General features: G+C 39.6%; 1 protein-coding gene across 1 annotated transcript in view; it reads left to right on the forward strand.

Moving 5' to 3' along the window:
- DLC1 (DLC1 Rho GTPase activating protein) overlaps positions 1–20,641 on the forward strand; it is a 345,892-nt gene that overhangs the window by 63,207 nt on the left and 262,044 nt on the right. The window lies entirely within an intron of this gene.

The raw sequence follows: 20,641 nt of genomic DNA on the forward strand, positions 1-20,641 counted from the left end.
TAAAATAATAAGGCAACAATCAGGAGACCTAGTCTCTTTTCCCAGCTTCTCTCTATAGAGCACGACAGGTTTCCTGCATGCATCTGGACAAGATGAAAAAAGAATGACAGAATGGGAAGCGAGATATGGGGATTCTGGTTCCTGCTTCCCATTAATCAGGTTGGGGAAGGTAACTGTTACCCCTCTGCTCCTCAAGTTCCTCATTTATAACTGAGAAAGTTGTACTAAAGCTCTAAAATCCCTTATCTGTATCTCAGTCTTGGTAAACTTCGCATTTCCACTCTGTTGGAAGGGTATCATGAAATGTATGCATAGTTCCTAAAGCTACATAACAAAGTGCCACAAACTGCATGGCTAAAAATGACAGAAGTTTATTGTCTTACATTTCTGGAGGCTAATTTAAAATCGAGGTGTCAGAAGGACTACGCTCCCTCTGAAGGCTCTAGGGCTGAATCTCTCCCCACTGTCCTAGCTTCAGGTAGTTATCAGCAACCCGTGGTTCCTTGTGTTAAAGAAACATCGCTCTCCCCTGTGCCTCCGACATCGTGTTGTATTCTCCCCTCTGTGCTCATGTCCGAATTTCCCTGTTTGGGTGAGGACACCAGCCAGGGGAGTAGGGCCCACCCTAACTCAGTATGACCCCACTTTAACTAGACTACATCTGCAAAGGACCTATTTCCAAATACAGACACATTCACGGGCACCAGAGATTAAGACTTGAAGATATCTTTTGGGGAACACAATTCAACCCAAGACAACATATATTAAAACTTCCAGCTACCTAAAATCAGGTCTAAATGGGAAATAATCAGAATATTTACTCTCTGATCTCTATTTTATGCTTGTTTTTTAGCTGTCCAATAAGCAGCCTAAAACTTCAAGTATAAATTCGAGAAGTGGTTAGATTTTTTTGACAGAAGGCCAAGAAAAGGCTCACCTCAATTTTTCTTATACAAAGCTCAGTCCACGCCAGCTCAGTAATACCCACTTTGACAATTTATCACATATGGATTTATACTTTTATTAAATGCTTAAGTAATTGTATCATGAATTCCCAAGTCTTAAAATGTATGTTTGTATTCCTGCCCCAAGTCTAGTGTGGTGTTTTACATACCACAGATACGCAATAATGTCTCGGTTGGCAGAATATCACAACAGGAAAGGAATCCAGTTTCATCCCGCCAACACCCACCTGGAGTCCTCAGCCACAGCATCCTCTGTCTCTCATTCTCTCTCTTGTTCACCTGCATGTGCCCAAGTGCATATGCACACACACATTCTCGATCCATTCTCATTATTTACTCCCACGCCTGTGCATTTTCACAGCTGCAAAGATAATGCTGATAACTTTGTGGATTGAGAAGGGGAAACTAAAATTACTGGTTTCCTATACGTGTGTTTAAAATCTAGAGGTGTGACATCCTGAGTTGTGCAGACCTATTTGGGAAAAAGAGCATTGGCTTAAAAGTCATCATTCTATCTCAACTCTATTGCTAGCTGGTTATGGAAACATTATCTGGTATTTTATTCTCATTTATAAAACTACGGAATTAAATTAGAGTGTGTCATCAAATCCATGACTCCTTTTCTTTCTCCTTCCAATGAACACACAGTAATTGGGGAAATCATTGTGGTTTTTTTTCATGTGTTCCCAGAAGATTTTGTTGTTATTAACAGAGCATGACTTGTAAAATTTATAAAACCAAAGTACCCTGACATCATGCATAATTGAAGATAACAGCCTGCATATAATTGCATAATCTCATTCAGTCTGTCCATTTTCTAGATAAAACAACAATTATTCTCTGCTTCGAGAGAAGAGTCTTGCAACTTATAATTGGATTTATCACTTAGATATTTGACAAGTAGTCCTCTGTTAACTACGATTTCAATTTTCATGGTTTCAGTTACCTGTAGTCAACCATGGTCCAAAATTATGTGGAAAATTACAGAAATCGATCGTTCGTAAGCTCTACATTGTGCGTCTGAGTAGCATGATGAAATCTCGCGATGAAATCTCGCGATGAAATGCTAGGACGAACTCTCTAGACTTTCTGCTCCTCTGGCTGCATCCTGCACTCACCCCGGTGTCCGAGGTCTGCACCCTGGTGACGCTCCCCTCCCGGTTGTCTGCAGCAAGAGAGGTGTCTGTCATGAGATGGACTTCCCAGGTAACCCAGTGCTTGTGTTCAAGTCACCCTCAATTTGCTCCATAATGGCCCCAAAGCACAAGAGTAGTGATGCTGGCGTCTCGGATACGCCAAAGCAATAAAGCGCGGCCTTGAAAATGTTTTGAGAGAGGAGAGAGAGAAAGGGAGAGAGACTGAGACTGCAGTCGCATAATTTTTATTACAGTATTTTGTTATCATTGTTCTATTTTTATTATTGTTGTTAATCGTTTACTGTGCCTAACTTACAAGTTAAACTTTATCTTAGGTGTGTATGCATAGGAAAAAAATATAGCATGTGTAGGGTTTGGTACTGTTTGCGGTTCCTGACATCCACTGTGGGTCCTGAAACGTTTTCCCCATGAATAAGGGGGTGGGGGGTGGCTACTGTAATCAGAAGAAGCACACTTGGTAGTAACTGTTCACACCTGGGACAGGCATTTGTGATCGGGTTAGGTAAGAACAGCTTTTACTGCGCGCGTTTTCCTGACCTGCAGCTCTACCTTTACAGTCCTTTCCCTTGTGGAGAAGTGATACACCCCACCTCCCAGAGAGGCAATCCCAAAGATTTCTGTTGCCACATCCCTCAAGTCTTACAGAGCACCCTCGCCCCAGAACACCCTCACACACTTTCAACAGTGAAACTTGCCTCCTCTCAGTTTCAAAGAAAAAAACAGACTCACAGGTCAAACAAGTCCTTCAAGTTCCCATCCTCTCCCCACGAATGTGCATGCTTTTTTATGATTCGTTCTTCAGCCTTCTGGGAAGAGGAACTCTTCCCTCCCCTAGCCAACACCGTCTTCACCTGCGCTCTGGACCCTGCCTCTTCAGGTGCTGGGATCCATCCATTTTCCTCAATTTCAATGCGATCAACACCTTTTCTCCTAAACTAGCTTTTTCTCTTAGATTTACAAATGAGACTGAAAAAGGAAAAGAGATAAAGGGAGAGGTGAGGGGGGGGGGGAGCAGGACAAGGAAGGGAAAGAAACCTTTGCAGCAACTTAGCAGCAGCTGTACTAAACATGTGTTCTTCTCAGCCCAGCTTTTCGTGAGGCCAGTTTGATATCGTTGTCTTCATTTTCTTAGCTGCTGTTTAAGTCTGTTTTCCACCTTCATTACTCTTACAAATTTCACCCCATACCCCCTAGTTGCAAACATTTTTTAAAAATTATTTTTTCCTTGTGTTTCACTGAGGGGTAGGTATACCCCTCTTGCTGTAGGTGAAAGAGATGTTCCATCCCTGAGTGGTGTAAATCACAGATGAACCTTAAAATTGCCTTAAAACTTGGCCTTTCATAGTGAAATGATTTGAAACACTTCTCCGGTAATCCAAAGGTTAGATCACCTTCTGTTTTTGATAGTTTTCATTTTTAGTTATACATAGCACATGTAAATGCTACCTGATGCTTGCATGGGCATATAAGTGGTCCTTTACCTTGCTTAAGCATTAGAGTCGGACAAGTGTATTGGATCAGAATCATAGCTGTAGGAGAGAGGGGACCGTGCATTTCCAACTCCCCAGGTAACTGCTGCACATTCTCGAATCTGAGATCTATTGATCCAAGCAGCCCTGTGGTCCTCCCAGAGTCTCCTCTGACCTCTTCCATATACTGGTTTGCTGTGTAACATAGTCTTCAAAGAAACAGTTCTGTGTCTTTCAGAAATTTGAAAACCACAAAACTAGTCCAATGTTTGTATTTCAGAACTGAGCTAAGTCCTCAGAGTTTTCCTTGCTGCCCACAAGCATGAAACTAGAAAATGGGAGAGCTTGGTGAAGCAGAAAAACAAGAAAAATTTTTAAAATTTACATAATAGTAACAAAATATGTCCCCTGTTCTCAAAGAACCTACAGTGAACCTGTGACACAAGAACGTTGGACATGCAATAAGACACGAATAGTACCGATGCAGGTTGTATTGTAGAATGTGCTTTGGGGTGACTAGGAAAGGTTCTACAAAGAAAGCAGAGCTAGTGCTAGGCTCAGATTGGAGGACGAATCATAGAGAAGGGAAATACGTGGATGGTCAACCAGTGCCCTTGTCTGAAGGAGAAACTTAGCATGAGTATGAGCAGGCTAAGGAAGAGACTATACCAAATGACCCCAGCAGCCCTGGGTTGAGGAAAAGGAGAAAATGAGCGTGGGTTGATGGCTTCAGATCATTGTATGGAGGACCCTTTGAAAAGAACATGAGTAGTTTTCTCCTAACCTATTTCCTAATTTCTCAATTCTTCTTTTACGCTACTCAGAAAACTTTTACTAAAAGAGTATCGAATAAGCAGGCACAAAGGACCAGGCAGGAGACTCGTGGACCTTCTGGAAAGGTGTCAATGGGGGAAAACACAGACAGGACTGGGAGCAAGCACAGGGTTCCACTGCTGCCCACCACTCCAGCGGGATGCACTGTGATCCAGCTGCAGCAGAGACCAATTCTGGGCAGGGCAGAGCTGGGCCCACACAACTGCACAGCACTGCAGAACCTCAGCCTCCAGCCCTGTCCCACTCCAGTGGGCCTTGCTTAGGAAGCACCAGTCCCTTCCCAGGAATGGTAATGAGGCTGGGCTCCTCGATGGCTCCGTGGTCTTGTGCATTTGGTCAGCTTTCTACTACCTTGCAACTTAAAGGGCTTTCTGAAAGCCAACATCATCAGTATCACCATAGAGTCTGTTAGACATTCTGAGCCCCAGGCCCCATTCCTGATGTACAAAGTCAGAATCTGCATTGTAACAACATCTCCAAGTTATGTGTATGCCCATTAAAGTCTGAGAAGCACTGCTTTATTAAAATCGATTTACTTGAGCAGTAATCTCTAGCTAGCATCCGGAGAGCCCTGCAGGGGTCATTTCCACTTGGAAGGCCCCCATGTAGGAACTTTGCCTTGGACAACCTATTTCTTACCTCTCAGAGATACAGCAGATGGAAACAGGGCATCCTGCAGCCTCCTGGGGTGTATTTTTCTTCTGAACTCAAGCCGCTCTCGAGTAGTTGGTCAACATTCCTCAAACGAGTGTTCTATGAAAAACAAACAACTAGATAAAAGGCTTTCCCGCTCAGATATGTGTGACAAATGTTTCATTAAGTAAAGCTATATAATTTCATTGACCTCATGAGTTCTCAGAGCTTTCAGTATGCACGTAGACATTATAATGCTAATGAATTATGGAAAGTAAATATTATAGGAAATAGAATTTCACAAATGGGTTGGATTATTTATTTTTCTCAAGTCAAACCTGTTGATAGCTCAAATTTAAAAATAATCCCTACTAACATTCTCAAATACCAATTCAGGGAATATTAAAGTAGGCCCATGTATGTGCTTGAAACAAATTCATGACTAAAGTAGACCACCCGGCATCTCTTGACATTATTTTATCATCCTCTGATTTCTGTGGACCCAGTGAATGTGTTTGCATCTGTCCTTCCTCTCCTCATTGCTACCTTATCTTTTTACAACAGCTCACACCCATTTGAAGACCTAGAAATGGCTGAGATTAAAAAACTAACATGAGAAACTACATACCTCTTCTTCCTGGGCCCTACATTTTCATCCTATTGGCTTGTTCTCAAAAGTCATTTGCATATGGATTTTGTCTCTCTGTGACCAAACTGGGAAACTCTGCTACTGGCTTGAGTTTCCAAACTCTGTTACCAAACTCTTGTCTGGCCAGATGGTCAAGCAGTCAGTATATCAAGTGATCACCACACACTTAACATTTATTAGGTGCTGTGAGAAGGACAAAAGCATAAGAAGACATTATGCCTGTACCCCAGAGCAGTCTACTAAAGAATTAAGAGTTTCTTTGCAGGAAGGACAGAAATTGTAAAAGGCTCCAGAAAAAAAAAAAGCATATAATTGAAAGGTAATAGGTTTATTCCTGACCCCAAGAAGCTCACAATTTTTTCAAGAAAATGAAGGAAAATTACTTTAAGAGAACAGAGGCTTATGAGTACAGTGGGGAAGAGTTGTTCAATTCTGGGAGAAAGCGAATAGGAAAGGAGTCAGAAAGAATGACTAATAAATTATGCCCTAGAGAATGAATATGGTATTTCCACATGAAGTAGGAAAAGATGTGAATTCCGAGTGGAAGAGGAACATAGATTTTCAGCAAATAGAGACAGAAACATATCAAGAATGATGTATTCAGTCTTTACAAATGTTCCAGAAATCCAGTTCTATACAATTCAGAACAATGGGGGTGAAATTATATCGCATTCACTGGAATGAAATGCACGTGTGAAGAAGGGAGACATGAGTGAGACTAGAGTGGTTCTTGGGGACTGAGCCTGTCAAGGGAGCCAGGAGAGTAGGACAGAGCAATCTAGTGTCAGGACAGGGCCCCAAGGGCCAGGAATTGACCGAGTGCCATGGAAGAACCTCGATGGGAGGGGCCCATGCACTGATAGCTGATGAAAGTTTGGGGAAAAGAGCTGACCTCACCTGTAAAGCAGGGCATTGAACTAGGTAGACAAGGAGAGAAACGGAGAGCTACTCGCCACCTTTGCACAATCGCGAACGAAGAGTACAAGGAGTGTGGGATCAAAGCAAATAAGACGTCCTAAAACACAGACTGAAGTCTGGGCCGCATCTGCATCAGACAGAAGTCAGGAAGATGGATATTAAAAGTGACAGGTGCAGGCTAACACTGGACAAGTCCAAAAAAAAACCTGTGATATGACAGGAAACGTTCCAATAGGGCCTCATTGTAAGTAATTGCAGGGAGAATGGGAGGAAATCCTAGGGTGAGAGGTAGATGTAGACGATTTTTAAAGAGGAGGAAAAAATACACAGGCTTAGGCAATATTAATAGAGGAATCCCTGTGAGATGGGAGATTGTGTACATAAGAGCTCAGTAAGACAGACCTGAGAAATAGAGGAACAGAGGTTTGTCCTCCCTGAAAAGCTTCCTGGGCCTCGGTGGGCCCACCTGTTTAAAGACAGTGATACCCTAAATGGTCTCATGTTCTCCTTGGCACCTTTAAACTCTATGATCCCCCAAAGAAAGATGGCACCGAGGGAGAGAAAGGCAGGCAGAGACTGAGTTTTATTTGAATAGAGAGACTGCCTGGGGAGAATTTTACCTGAGATATGAAAAGGGAAAAATTTATTGTGATATAGAAGTCAGTATTTAGATAACTAAAAATACTGGTATGCTTATATAACTAATAAAAAACCTTCACATCTAGAGAGCAACGTGTAATTTTTAAAGTGCTACTGAGACAGTAAATAAGAGAGAAATCGTTTGCTGAATGTCTACTACTACTTGACAGTTAATGTTAAATATTTATGTACATAGTAGCTATAATTTCTTGATTAAAAATTAACTGTTACTTTACAGTTACTTGGCATATTGATCATGGACAGCTACTCAATTTGTATACAATCATATTGGTTTCTGCAAAAAAGGGAGAGCAATAGTTTTCAGCTGTTGTTTTTTTTTTTGAGGGTAGGTTGTTTTTGCTTTATATGCATTAAACTACAATTAGTTTGATCATGGTAATGTGACACATTTTTGCTACAAAAATGGTATAATAACAATTGTGACCCAATACTTCAAAAATTTCAGCCAAATTCAGCAGTGCCATTCACCAGGAGGGTGTGTAGAACCCCAGGTCACCTTCTGCGGATTCACATCTCCTCTGCCTTGCAGGGTTTTCCTGAAATGAAAGAGTGATTGAGATAGCAAGCCGCTTTCTCCCTAAAAATGTCAGACTGTTAGTGTTCCTGGTACCATTCCCACAGCTGTTTGTTTGTTTTCTGAGTTTTCCTCTTTGGCTGAATGAAAACACTCAGCCCCGCGAACTCTGCGAGCAAGGCGTGCCATTCTCTTGACCCACCGCACGGCTCCGTCAACATTGATTTGAAACAAACCCTCCGGGGCTGTCTGTGTTCCTGGCAGCCTTTCAGTACTAACACGGGGTTAGTTTTTTAGAGGCTTTTTCTTCCCCTTCCTGTGCTCGAGAGGAGCCGGGGAGTTTGTGGGAAACGGTGGCTTGACTGGCCCGTCTGTGGCGCTCGTGTGCCTCCCTTAGAGGTGCCGGCCCTTCTTCTGAAGCTCGTTCTTCTGCTGCTCATTGTGTCCCAGGAACCCCGAAATAGAAACGGGGCCTGGATTCTGATAGGTCTTTTATTTTTTATTTTTTTTTTACTTTATACCGTTGACACTACGGCACATGTCCCCATTCCCTCCCGTTTGGCCCCCTCCTGCGGTCCCCTGGCCCCCTACCCTCTGGCCATCTCCACACTCTTGTCTGTGTCCACGGGTCATGCATGCATGTTCTTTGGCCAGTCCCTTCACCTTCTTCCATCCCGTCACCCCCTCCCCCTCCAGTACTCTTAGAAACTCATGGGAGAGAACTCATGGAATTCTCACCACCCTCCCCTCACAAAATTGAACAATGAATGCATATTATTGCAGTTATAGCCATTTCTATTCAGTATACACCGGTGCATTGTGTTAGTAAATGCAGGGGGTATTTTTTATATATCCTTGCTCAAAGCAGGTCGATTCTACTAAATAACTAATTTATGACCAAGAGCATAAAAATGTCTTAAAGCAAACAGTAGAGATCTGATTTTTTTAACCATTACTGTTTTTTTTTCCAGGTAGGACAATGAGTTCTTTTGTCCTGTTTTATTTCCAAAGTTCCTGAGAACAGTCAAATAAAGTATTGCTCTTTCTATTTTTAATAGCACAAGGAAATATCCCCTTAAAATCCTAATAATGGAATAAACACATGTCTTGGGGTTATTTGATTTACTTCCTATTATCTTAGTCATAGGAAAATTCACCTTTGGTTTCTGTTTTGCTGAATATATAACAGAATCTTAAAAATAAGAAAGCCGTAATTCCTATTTTCTCCTTGGTTGGACTTCCTAAGTCTGGAATGGATCAACACTCATCTACAAGGAGACATTTAGAATATCCAGTCCTTCCTTTAACTCGCTCTCAGTAGAAGAGCATGTACTCCAAATTATTTTATCAGCAATGGTGACAGGTTCTACTAAAAGATCTGTGCTTTCTCATGCATTTGACCTTTTAGTCATCGGCAAACATCTGCTTTTGAACTCAGTTTGAATAGCATTATATTAAAGTGAGTAATGGCATACACCAAAGCAGAAATTGCGTGGCAGTGCCATTCCTGACGGGAAAGTCACAGGATGTTTTAAAAGTGCATGGCCACTTTATATATGTAAAAATGTATCTGCGTGAGTGTTTTTACTCAGACTCAACTGTTAGCCAGAGAACAGTGAGGTGAAACTTTATCAACCCAGCAGAGGATCCCCCCCAACCAGCTTATAAAACATCTCCACATCTGCACATCACTTAAATGGCAAATACAGGTTCACCTTGAAACAAATAGGGGGAAGCACGGTCAGAGACTCTGTAGAGAGGGGCCCTTGTCAAGGAATAGGGATTACAGAGAGAGCAAAAGGGTGCATTTTCTTTTCCCACTTTCAGTAGATTTTTTCCAAGGTATAATTATTTTTCTCATGAGAATAGCATAATAAAGATCTGCAAAATAGAAGTTCGTGGAAGAAGAGAAAAAGTGGAAAGGTAACACGCATGGTCAGCTTAGGGAACAAGGCAAACCAATGGAGTTCAATTTAATACAACTCTGTGTGTGTACAGTTTCTGTCTTTCACTGCGCTTTGCACACTTTAGCCAGAACTTGTTTCACACCTCTCCTCGACTCAGTCAGAATGCAAACCTACTTTTTAACATGTTTTATCTCCTTTATATTCCCAACACACCTTGCACTTCTGTGCCTCCCAGTCTTCCCAGTCTTACGCAGTTTTATCTTCTCTATGAATCTGACCCCAGTTCACTAAAGAGAATATCTTCTTTCTTTTTTTTGTTGTTGTTGTTTAGTTTTGGTTTGGTTTGTTTTCTTTAATAAGATTTTGTTGCAGCATGAAACTCAGATTCATTTCATTTAGTTTTGATGGTTTGCAAGTCAGTCTACTAAAGGTCATATTAAATTCTTGAAAGGACAGGATTTGTTTGCCCTTTCGTACACCCCACAGCATCCTCTATATATAGTAAATAAGGGGGGAGAAACCAGGACTAATAAAAGACAAGTTGGATAAGTTTGCTAATGGGCCAAGAGTAACTTAAACATTCAAAAGGAGGAGATTTAGCCAAAATACCCATCAGTCTGCTAATGTATGCAGTAATCGTGTGTAGTTTTCCAGGGCCTATTTTAACCTCCTCTCCAGCTAACCCTCTCTTGCAGTCAAAACCCAGAATGCCAATTACTTCTTGGTATTACTAATGTTAGACAATTTTTTTCATTAATAAAAAATTATACAATATCTAAAATCCTTCCCAGCTCTAAATGACTACTTTGTGGCCTGTTTCATAATTCTATCATGGAAATAGAATTTTATCACCACTATTTCATCTACCTTGGGCTTCTCTTTTTTATTATTTATTTTTTTAAGATTTTACTTATTTTTACACAGAGAGAAGGGAAGGAAAGAGGGAGGGAAACATCAATGTGTGGTTGCCTCTCACGCACCCTCTACTGGGGACCTGGCCCACAACCCAGGCATGTGCCCTGACTGGGAGTTGAACTGGTGACCCTTTGGTTTTTAGGCCAGTACTCAATCCACTGAGCCACACCAGGCAGGGCATACCTTGGGCTTCTGAGAAGAGTTATACACTGTTGTCCTAAACCCTACTTTTTGGAAATACAGAAAGTTACTTTTAATCACTGGCTCAACCTTCATTGAATATGTATTCTAAATATATGCTTCAAGCCATAATTTTTTAAGAAAACTTAAATCCCATTTTAAATGCTATTTAATATTATTCTTAAGTTCTCTAACTCATACACCTTATTGGTCCCATTTTAATTTGTGCTTATTTGTGTTTATATAACTGATATCCAAACAATTACTCCTCATTATAGGAAACAGGTACAAATCACCTCCACAGGAGGCTCATATATTATTGAATTTGACCATTGGAATTAAAAACCATAGAAACTTTTGGGTGCCTGTTACGATTACATAGCTTTTATGGAGAAGGAACAAGATGTATAGATAAAGGAATTTTTTTCTTCAGTGTGCTGCATTCCCTAGGCAGAAATTTGAGTTAAGAATCATTGCCAAGTTGGGAAAGAAGAAGGCATTGTTTGGTTTCCTTATGCACAAGAGGAAGGCAAACAAACAGCTCTTAATGATCTCGGGGAATTAGGGGGTGAGTAACCTCAATATTTTGGAAGCGAAAGACTATTTCTCACATGTCCGTTCCCTTCAGAGTTATCATACCGCAAAGACATTTTAGAGTTTTGAGTAAGTCTTGTAAGGACACAAACAATGAACCACTCTCCTGCCAACACATTTTCTAATCAGTGCATCTGAAAGTTCCCTGCAATTAAAAAGTTCCCAGGAGAGCTATTTCTGCTTTTTTTCTGTAGAAACTTTGGCTTTAGAGACTGGCAATATTATCTTGATGCTCACTAAAGATTGGTATTAGTAGATAAGTGATTGTTAGTGAACTAAAAATACTTTTGAGTCCTACTATGTGCATTTTCTGTGCTAGGTATTGCAGTTGTTACACAAAATGAGGCTCTGTTTCATCTCCCGTGAAGTTTTAAAATTGATTGAGGAGACTATACATGTATGAAATACTCAGTAATATAAAGGAGTCACTACTGACCAGTTATTCTTGTTTAAATTAGTAATCACCAAAAAAGGGATCAATGAAAGAAATTTATGATAAAAGTAGATTATATACATCCTGGAATTTAATTGTCATTGGTTGCTTTTTAAATTTTTAAGACCCCCAAAGATAGTTATCTTTCCAGATCACATACAGAATTTTGCACACACACATACAGAATTTTGCTATGTGTGCGTGCCTGTGTGCATGCTTCTTTGGTCCCTAGAATTTCACGCTATAGGCTAGTGTTCCTAACCTTCCTTTTTCCATGTAACAAGCCCTCCTGGAGCACTTTCCAATGAGTAGCGTAAGCCCACGTACAGTTGTGTAGGTACCAACCTAAAGTCCTGAGTAGAAAATGATGAGCAACCTGTGTTTTATCCATCAAGCATGAACCCTGGCCTGTGGCTTCATCCCTTCAAAGGGGCGCACTTTCCTAGCTCATGTTGAAAAGCTGAATGGGTTACTCATGGCTCTGTCAGTGCACGTAAATCTACCTCGTATTTGCAATGATGTATAATGTATAATGACCCGAAGAATAATAGTAATATAACTTACAGTTCTATCAATGGCAACATAGGTTATTTTTAGTTCTTTGTCCACTAGGAAAATAATTTTCAATAAATGTTATCAGGCACACTAATTTTTGTATGAATGCAGTACTTTTCTAGGGTAAAGGTCTGAAGCAAAATGCTGGGTCTTCTTAGGTACTAAGAAGGGGAAACCAGCCAAACCGTCCCCCAAGAAAGGAGAAAATTTACATTTCCAAAGATATTGTCAACCCTGAGTATGATCAATATTTTTTTTTCTTTTGTGATAATCTGATAAGTGAAAAATAATAATTATCATTTTTATTTAATTTGCATTATTTTGATTACCAGTAGTGTTTAGAGTTTTAAGTTATTAGTAATTATTCTTAGATGAGTAGACTTTTTGTATGATTTGACTATTTCGGTTAGGTTGTCTTTTTCTAATTTCTTAATCCTTTGTGATAAAAGCTCTAAATACTTCCTCTCAGTCTATCAGTTGCCTTTTAACTTGTATTAGCCTTTTATTTGTGGATTTTTATAGTGTCGTGTTCCATGAAATGCCTGGATGATTTCATTTTTTAAGATTTTTTTCAGTAAGACTCATTTCTTCTTGCAGAAGAATTTTAAAATTAGTTTAACACATTGAAACATTTGTAGGTAAAATACAATGTCTGAGAATTGCCTAAAATGCTATTTTCAAAGTAAAAATTAATAAGTATAAAAACAAAATTGGAGGAATATTGATAAGTTCAAAGCTGGTAGTTACATCAGAGTTTATTATATTCTTTTTTCGTTGATCTATTAATGTAAAGGATTGATGGATTTCTTTTTTGTGAATGACTCTGGGTGAGAGTCTAATCCCTATTGTCCTAATTTTGGTCAGAAATCATAAAGTGGCTTTCTCTGTAATATATTTCAGCGTTCCTTAACTCTCTGTCTGCTTTGAATACATCTGTGGAACTTTCTGAAAACAACGCTAGTTTGGCCCCACCCTACACTTACTGAATCAGAATTTGGTGGGTAAGCCCAAGGCTGTGGGAGTTTCAAAGCTGTACCAGTACCTGTATAATCTGCCCAGTTAAAATCTGTTGCTCTAACCTGTGGCCCTGAGGTTCTCAAAGCATTATCTCAATGCATCAGTGGTAGTAGTACCTGGGAGCTTGCTAAAAATACAAATTATCCATCTGCATCAAAGACCTACAAAGTCATCAGCTGTCTCTTGTTTTAACAAGTTCTTTAGATGATTCTGGTACACATGAACATTTAAGAACCACTGATACTATTGGTTGTTGAAAGGCAGAGAAAAATAGAAGAAGGAAGGAAGAAGGGAAGGAGAGAAGGAGGAGGGAAGGAAAAAGGAAGGGTAGGAAAGAAGCGAGGAGGAAGGAGGGAGAAAGAAAAAAGACAAAGGGAAAGGAAAAAGAAGGAATGGAGGGAGCAAGATAAAGGGGAGGAAAGGAATAAATTATTAATGATATGATGATTTTATCTTCGAAATTTATATATTCATAACAATAAGATGCTACCCATGTGTGACTAAGCCTATATTTTTAGTCTGCATGTATTCAGCCCAGATTTTCTAATGTGTATAAATTTGTGTTAAAAAATATTTCCTTTCGGATCACCTGTAGAGTTGAAAGTTTCTTATAGTAAGTACTACTTGGGTAAAAAGAAGCAAAAATGAATCACATCAGGAGACCTAGATTTTCAATCCTGCAATGAACTAAGTTTGTAAAATTGGGAAGGTCTTTGCTTCACAGGCCCGTACTCAATCCACTAAGCTACACCAGCCAGGGCTGAACTGGGAAGGTCTTAAACTTGCTAAAGCAATTAACTTTATCAGAAAAAATGAAAGGATTGGGCTAGATAAAAATAATCTTTATTAATTATTTTAAAATCAAAAAAGCCACAGACATACCTTACATGACAGCAGTGAGAAAATATACAAGTGGCAAGAATCTACCATAAACTTTGTCATCCACAGAAGATTTAGTAGAAAACATTAACAATGTAAGTTAAATTTGCAATTCGAAAAAGATCACAAGAGCAGGCTGACTGCACTTTTCACAATTTATTTTGTTACTACAGAAGAACCAAAATGGCAAGTCTCGGATTTGCCTAGGATTGTAACACTAAATAAGATACTGAGAAAAGGAAATTTCCATTCATTGAAGTTGTATAACTAAACTTAAGATGCAATTACTGTTCACTCACTCCAGGGAACACCTTGTCAAAGGCCTCTCTATTAAAGAGCTATTATACTTGAAACCAAGGGCTGCCTCTGATATCCTCAGGCAGAGAAGAAATGTGTCAAGCCAAAGGAGTATTATTACATGGGTCAAAAATACAGTTTACAAAAAAACAACAACAAAACCGCCCCCCACAGGATTCTTATTACATTTGAAGTTTGGATAAACAACCAAAAAATGGTTTAGTATAAATATGTCCCATGTAATATTGTCCCATACAATTTTTGGTACATATGCCCATAATATGTATTTTCTACTTTTTCTAAAATTTGAAATTTAATTGGGCATTCTATGTTTTTCTTTGGTAAATCTGGAAATCCTAATTGCAGATGAGAGAGAACATGGATTATTTGAGAAACCAAAGGAAGTTCTGTTCTTTAGCAGAACACTTTCTAAAATGCAGTTATGGTTTATGGGAGATGACATCAGATAGTAGAGGATTCTTTGTTTTTATAATTTTGTAGTTAAAGATCCATCAAAAAATATAAGATTATCTGTGTAGCATTTATAGATTAAAAGTGCCATTTTAGTTGTAAAAAGGTGAGTCCGATTAGAGAAAAACACTAAGGAGTATATAGTGACGGTCCACAGAGTAACTGACATTGGAGGGACACGCAGGGTCAGGGAGAGTGACAAGGGGTGAAACTAGACGAGCAGCAAAGGCCAAGTCAATATAAGACCTTTTTTCTAAATTGCCATTTTTGTTGGGGCGGGGGGGGGAGAATAAATTTTATTCACGTCTTCATTTGTTATCTAAGGAAAGACCATCATCATATTTCCGAAAGCATTTTATGAAACTTTAATGTTAAATGGATGCTTTTCTTATGATTTCAAACCAAGAAAAGTGTCGTCTCCTTTAATACCTGAATCCAAACAAAGAACTACTGAGAATGGCCTCAAACAAACAAACAAACAAACGAATAAAGAACACTGCAGGAATTTGCAGATATCGTGCCGGCATTATGACACATTGGTCCAGAAAAGCTGGCGTGGTATCTATCGACGTGTTCAGTAGCTGTGAATGTCAGTCTCCACCTTTAGCACTTAGAGTGAAGACTGGTTCCAGCATGCGCACCAAATTATTTAGGCCCAAATCATCTCCCAGTCCCAGGAGCGGGCCTTTGAAGCCAGGAGAGGAAGTCATCCTCAGCTTTTCCTGGGATGGAGAGGAATTGCCGCCCACACAGTTCTTTCCCTGGTTCACACCTGCCACTTCTGAGCACTCCTTAGGACCAGCTGCACAAATGTCCCTTGACACTGTTCAGGAGACTGTGTAGGCAGTTTACAACAGTCGCAGCCCAGAAACGCTCCAGCTGAAGTCTAGCTGGAGTTTAAAAATCAAGCAAAGGAGAGTTCTTTTTGCTTCCCATGCCTTATAACTGGGGGGAGATAAATAGGGAGTGGCCATAAACACTTTCTACAAAGCCACCATTGACATTTCAGTTCAAAGATTCCTTGTAGCCACTTTAAATGGGGATATTATTTATCACTCTTCACCACCTAATATTGAAGTGATGTCGACACGTGTTATTAAAGATAATATACAAAGATTTTGTGGTTGAACAGACTGTATCTGACAAATAGGAAATAGTTGCTGGTTTGTTTTATTACCTCCCATTCTACATAAGTTTCAGCTGGAAATGCCCCAGAATAAAAATCAAGGCTGACTTTATTTCACTAGCCTAGAAACTCTGACATGGGATAATTATATTATCTCTATCTTCTGACTGTCAGTTCAGATGAGAACCTTTACTGCTTCTGAAGAAAAAAGGAAGATTTAATAAAGTTCTGGTTCTTTGGGCAGGATATTATTTTAAGAAAGGCAAGTCTAGAATGAGGAATTTATTGTCAAATAAAATGTATAACACTAATATGAGATTTCAGGCTAGTCTAGCTGGCTGCAGATCAAATAGTTCCGAAGGAAGCTGAGCCAAGCCTTTTGCTAAAAGGTCCCTTTCTTTTACGGGTGAGCAAGGACCATTACCAGCCCAGAATAGCCAGTGCGATGTGTATGGAATCAAAGGCAGGGTAGGAGCCAGAACCTTGGATTATGAATCAGGAAGTCTTAGTTCTATTCCTAGCCTAGCCTCTAATTTATCACGGCTGTCTATGGGATGCCGTGGCTCGTTGACAAGCAGAATATTCAGGCAGTGCTGAATCGGCTGAGCCAAATACCCACTCTTTGGAAGCGTCTGGGTATTTCACTGAGTTTTTTGGGTTTTCTTCCAAATGCTTCCGATTAGGAAAACAGAGCCCATGCGCCTCGAGGGGAGGCACCCTTTTCGCTGGTCTTCATATTTGCCCAGTCTGTAAGATATCCGGTCATTTTCACCTCCCCACTACACGTGTGTGCCGTGCTCTGTAGGGCTCCGTAAAGAGCATGTGAGAGGAGAGGAGGGTTGGATTATCTTCCCCACATGTGAGGAAAGAAAGTATAGGCTCCTGTTCTCCAATTCAGAGGCTTCCTGGAGAGAACGACCCTTGAAAACCCTGTTTAACTCTCCCCCAGATACCACTGCAGTCAAAGTGACTGCACTGCCCAGTGACTCAATCGCTGTTGACAGTAAGTAAGGGGCATCTTTCAGATTTCCCAGTGAACATCAAGTGGCTTGGCCACGCTAGGTTTTTGACAAGAAATAAAATTGAATATATTTATCTCTCTTAATTTGCCTAAGTACCGCCTGACTTGTGTCTGAAAGAGATATAACTGGAAACTTCTCCACGTCTGCTACCTGTATCATCTATACCTTGACAACAGCTGCTTACCGTCTCAAGAAAACAGGCTGTTTCTGTTCTCAGCAGTACACAGGCACATACTGGGGAAAGGAGCCACGTACCACACCATGGACTCAAGACCTGTTCACAGTCAACTACACGTTGTTTCTTCCCTAAAGAAGCAGATTGTGGGTAACCAGTAAGAATGCTCTGTTCGTGTTCTCAACAGGCACTTAATTCTGCATCAAAGAGCATATTTAGAACATGGGGAAGTACTTGCTTAATTTGCCTTCATCAGGCAGCATGTAAGTAATACATTTAATTCTGGGCATCCACCATTACTTGGGTCACTTTGACAGAACTATGTCATAGCCAGAGGAGAGTTAACAAAAATAATGTTAACTCTAGGAAACATGTCATAGATGAAATAATTACAGGAACTGAAGATGATTTACCTAGAAAAGGGAAAATGGGCATAAGGTAGTTCTTCAAATATTTGAAAGGCTATTTCATGGCATAGACACTACTTATGCTGTCTAGTTCTGGAAGGAGGACCTGGTAAATAAGAGGAAGTTTAAAAATTCTAACTGTACAAATATGAAAAGGTTGCTTCCAAGAGGATGCTATATAGCATGCAGTAGATGGTCAACAAACATGTCTTGGGTAATTAAGTAAAAGTGTAAAGAACTGGACTAGATGTTTCAAAGATTTTTCCCAATTAATTGTGGTCATTGGTGTTCTTCTGAAACATGGTTTTGGGAAAGAATGGGAGCAAGGTTGTAGAAGTTGAAGAGAGAATACATCATGCCAAAATGTCTATTAAGTTAAACTTGTACCCCCAGAAGTAAAGCAAAAAGGGAGTACTGGACAAAGACGAGGGCAGGGTGTGGGGACAGCTGGGTTGTAGTCTAATCAGTATGTCCATGAAAGAGTCATCCGAACCCTCTGGAATCCACTTCCTGACCTGCAAAGTCAAGACACTAGAACCGAACCATTGCCCCTGACTAGATTTCTAATGTCTTAAGTGAAGTGTTAAATAAGGTGTCCCGGTGACATGATGAATAACTTAAACAAATTGTTTTGACTTAGATAAGTAAAAATACGAACACAGAGATAATTATAATGAATTTTAAGACATTCTACAGACATAAATAATGGATAGCAAGAAAGGCAGGCAAAGGAGGAAACACTAGAAGAGAAGAGAATCCTCCGGAAGAACACTGAATTGAAATTCACACTTTGTACCAAACTCTACCTGGACAAGAAGAAAAGTTAAGGCAGGTAAAAGTATTAAATAAATAAAAGGCATTAATTTAGTATGTTGTGTACACCTCTTCCAACTCCAGATTTCATAACATCTTATTAGTAGCTAAAAATCAGCCATGAGAGTACTTATACCACAGGAATCAGCACATGCCACAAACCAGGACTTGATTTTTATTTGGCGATCCAGTTATTAAACATTTACCAATATATCACCACCCAACTACTCCAAACTTCTATTAAACAGGTTCCTGAACAATTTCTTCTTTTCACTTTGATCTAAAAATATGTAGAGCCTTGTTATAAAACCATTTGTTATTTCTTTATTACCCTGTAATGCCTGCCCAATTCAGACTTCAGCATAAAATGGCCTATGGTTAGAACTGCAAGTATAATCTGGGGGTAAATTGAACTACTTAACATGTATTAGTCATGTGGCTAAATAGAAAATATCAGGTTCCACAATGTTTGATTATCAATATGTGTTGAGAACTCTAGAAGTTTAAAAGACATAGTAAATCATTCATTTGCTTGCGTCCTGCCAGTGTCATTGCACAAGGAATGAAAGTGAACTCTGTACAGTAACCTTCACGACAGAATCTAATTCGACTCTTATTCATATTCAACCTCTCTCGGCTCTACTGACCTCTTTTCCGATCCTCTTGTTCACCAAACTCATTCCCATCTCAGCATTTTTGTACCACTCTTTACTTTGCAGGAACCACTATTGAGTGAGTTCTCTTTTCTTTTCTCTTCTTCTCTCTCTCTCTCTCTCTCCCCCCATTTCCTTCCTCCTCTCCATTTCTTTCTCTCCTCTGCGTCATTCTTCTCTCACTTCCTCAGAAAGCTCACTCAGCCCACCCTGTACAAAGTGGGACACTCCCCCCACAGTTACTGTGTATCTCATTAACCTTTTTATTTTCTTCATACATTGTCCTATTTGTGAATCTGTTAATTTCTATTGTCCATCTTCTCATAGTTGACTATAATATTCAGAAAAGAGATGATTTTATATTCATTATTCACTGATGAGTGTTGTATCCTTCAATAGTGGTTGGCCTGGAACAGATGTGACCACAAGAGAGAAGGAAGGAAGATAGGAGGGAAGAGAATTTAGTATCGTGGCCTTGATTGAAAAGGATCAAGTTACTGAAATACTGAGAAGTTCATTAATAGGCAACTTCACTTCTAAGAAGTTAGTTCCTCTTCTTGGACTATAATGACAGCATGAAATGAAAGCTTCATTGTACAAGTAAATGTAGCCAAAATCTGCAAAGACACATCTCTGTTTTCAAGCACAAGTATCTATTGGCGTTTTCAAGCTTTAGTGTTTATTGGAGTTGCCGTGGACATCTGAAAAGTTAGAGCTTTGCAAACTTAGTACATGGACTTTAAAACCAGGGACAATAATATTTATCTCTAATTTGTAGTCAACACTCTTTTGTGAAATTTTATGGATGTGGATGTAACATGTAATACTGGTTTGTGTACTGGACACTTCAAGCTGAATGTAATAAATGAAGACTCAGAAGCATCATCTTGAAGGAAAGGGAGGAGCAATTGGCTTGTTTCTCTTTGGAAATGTCGTAGACCAAGGCTGTTTGGTTTTGCGCCTTTTGGCAGATCATTTGAACTAATTTGATGTTCAGCCCATGGGTTTGAAAGCATTTTTAAGGCATCCAGTTAATTCAGAGAGAAATTGTTTCTGAGGCTACTGCTTCAGGATATGCTGCTTTATTTAATATTAATTTAGGGGGAAACATTGAAATATATTCCCTAAGGCTTTGGGGTGTTATTGCATTGGCTCCTATTGATTTTTATGACTATTACTTCTGAAAATGTATTGCATATGCAAAGTATAACTTGACTCTATGTCTGCCAGCTAGAAAAATGTAACATTTGTGCTTGAGGATGTTATAACTGAGAAAGAAACGGCAACTATACCAAAGCATATGCATATGTAGATATGCAAAGAACATTTATCTTGCCAAACATAACTTAGATATAAAAGAGAAAGAAATTACAAGCAAATACATGGGAGGATTAATTA

This window comes from Sturnira hondurensis, unplaced genomic scaffold (assembly GCF_014824575.4).
Source record: "Sturnira hondurensis isolate 20B ecotype Veracruz unplaced genomic scaffold, ASM1482457v3 Scaffold0008640, whole genome shotgun sequence".
Taxonomy (NCBI): Eukaryota; Metazoa; Chordata; class Mammalia; order Chiroptera; family Phyllostomidae; genus Sturnira; species Sturnira hondurensis.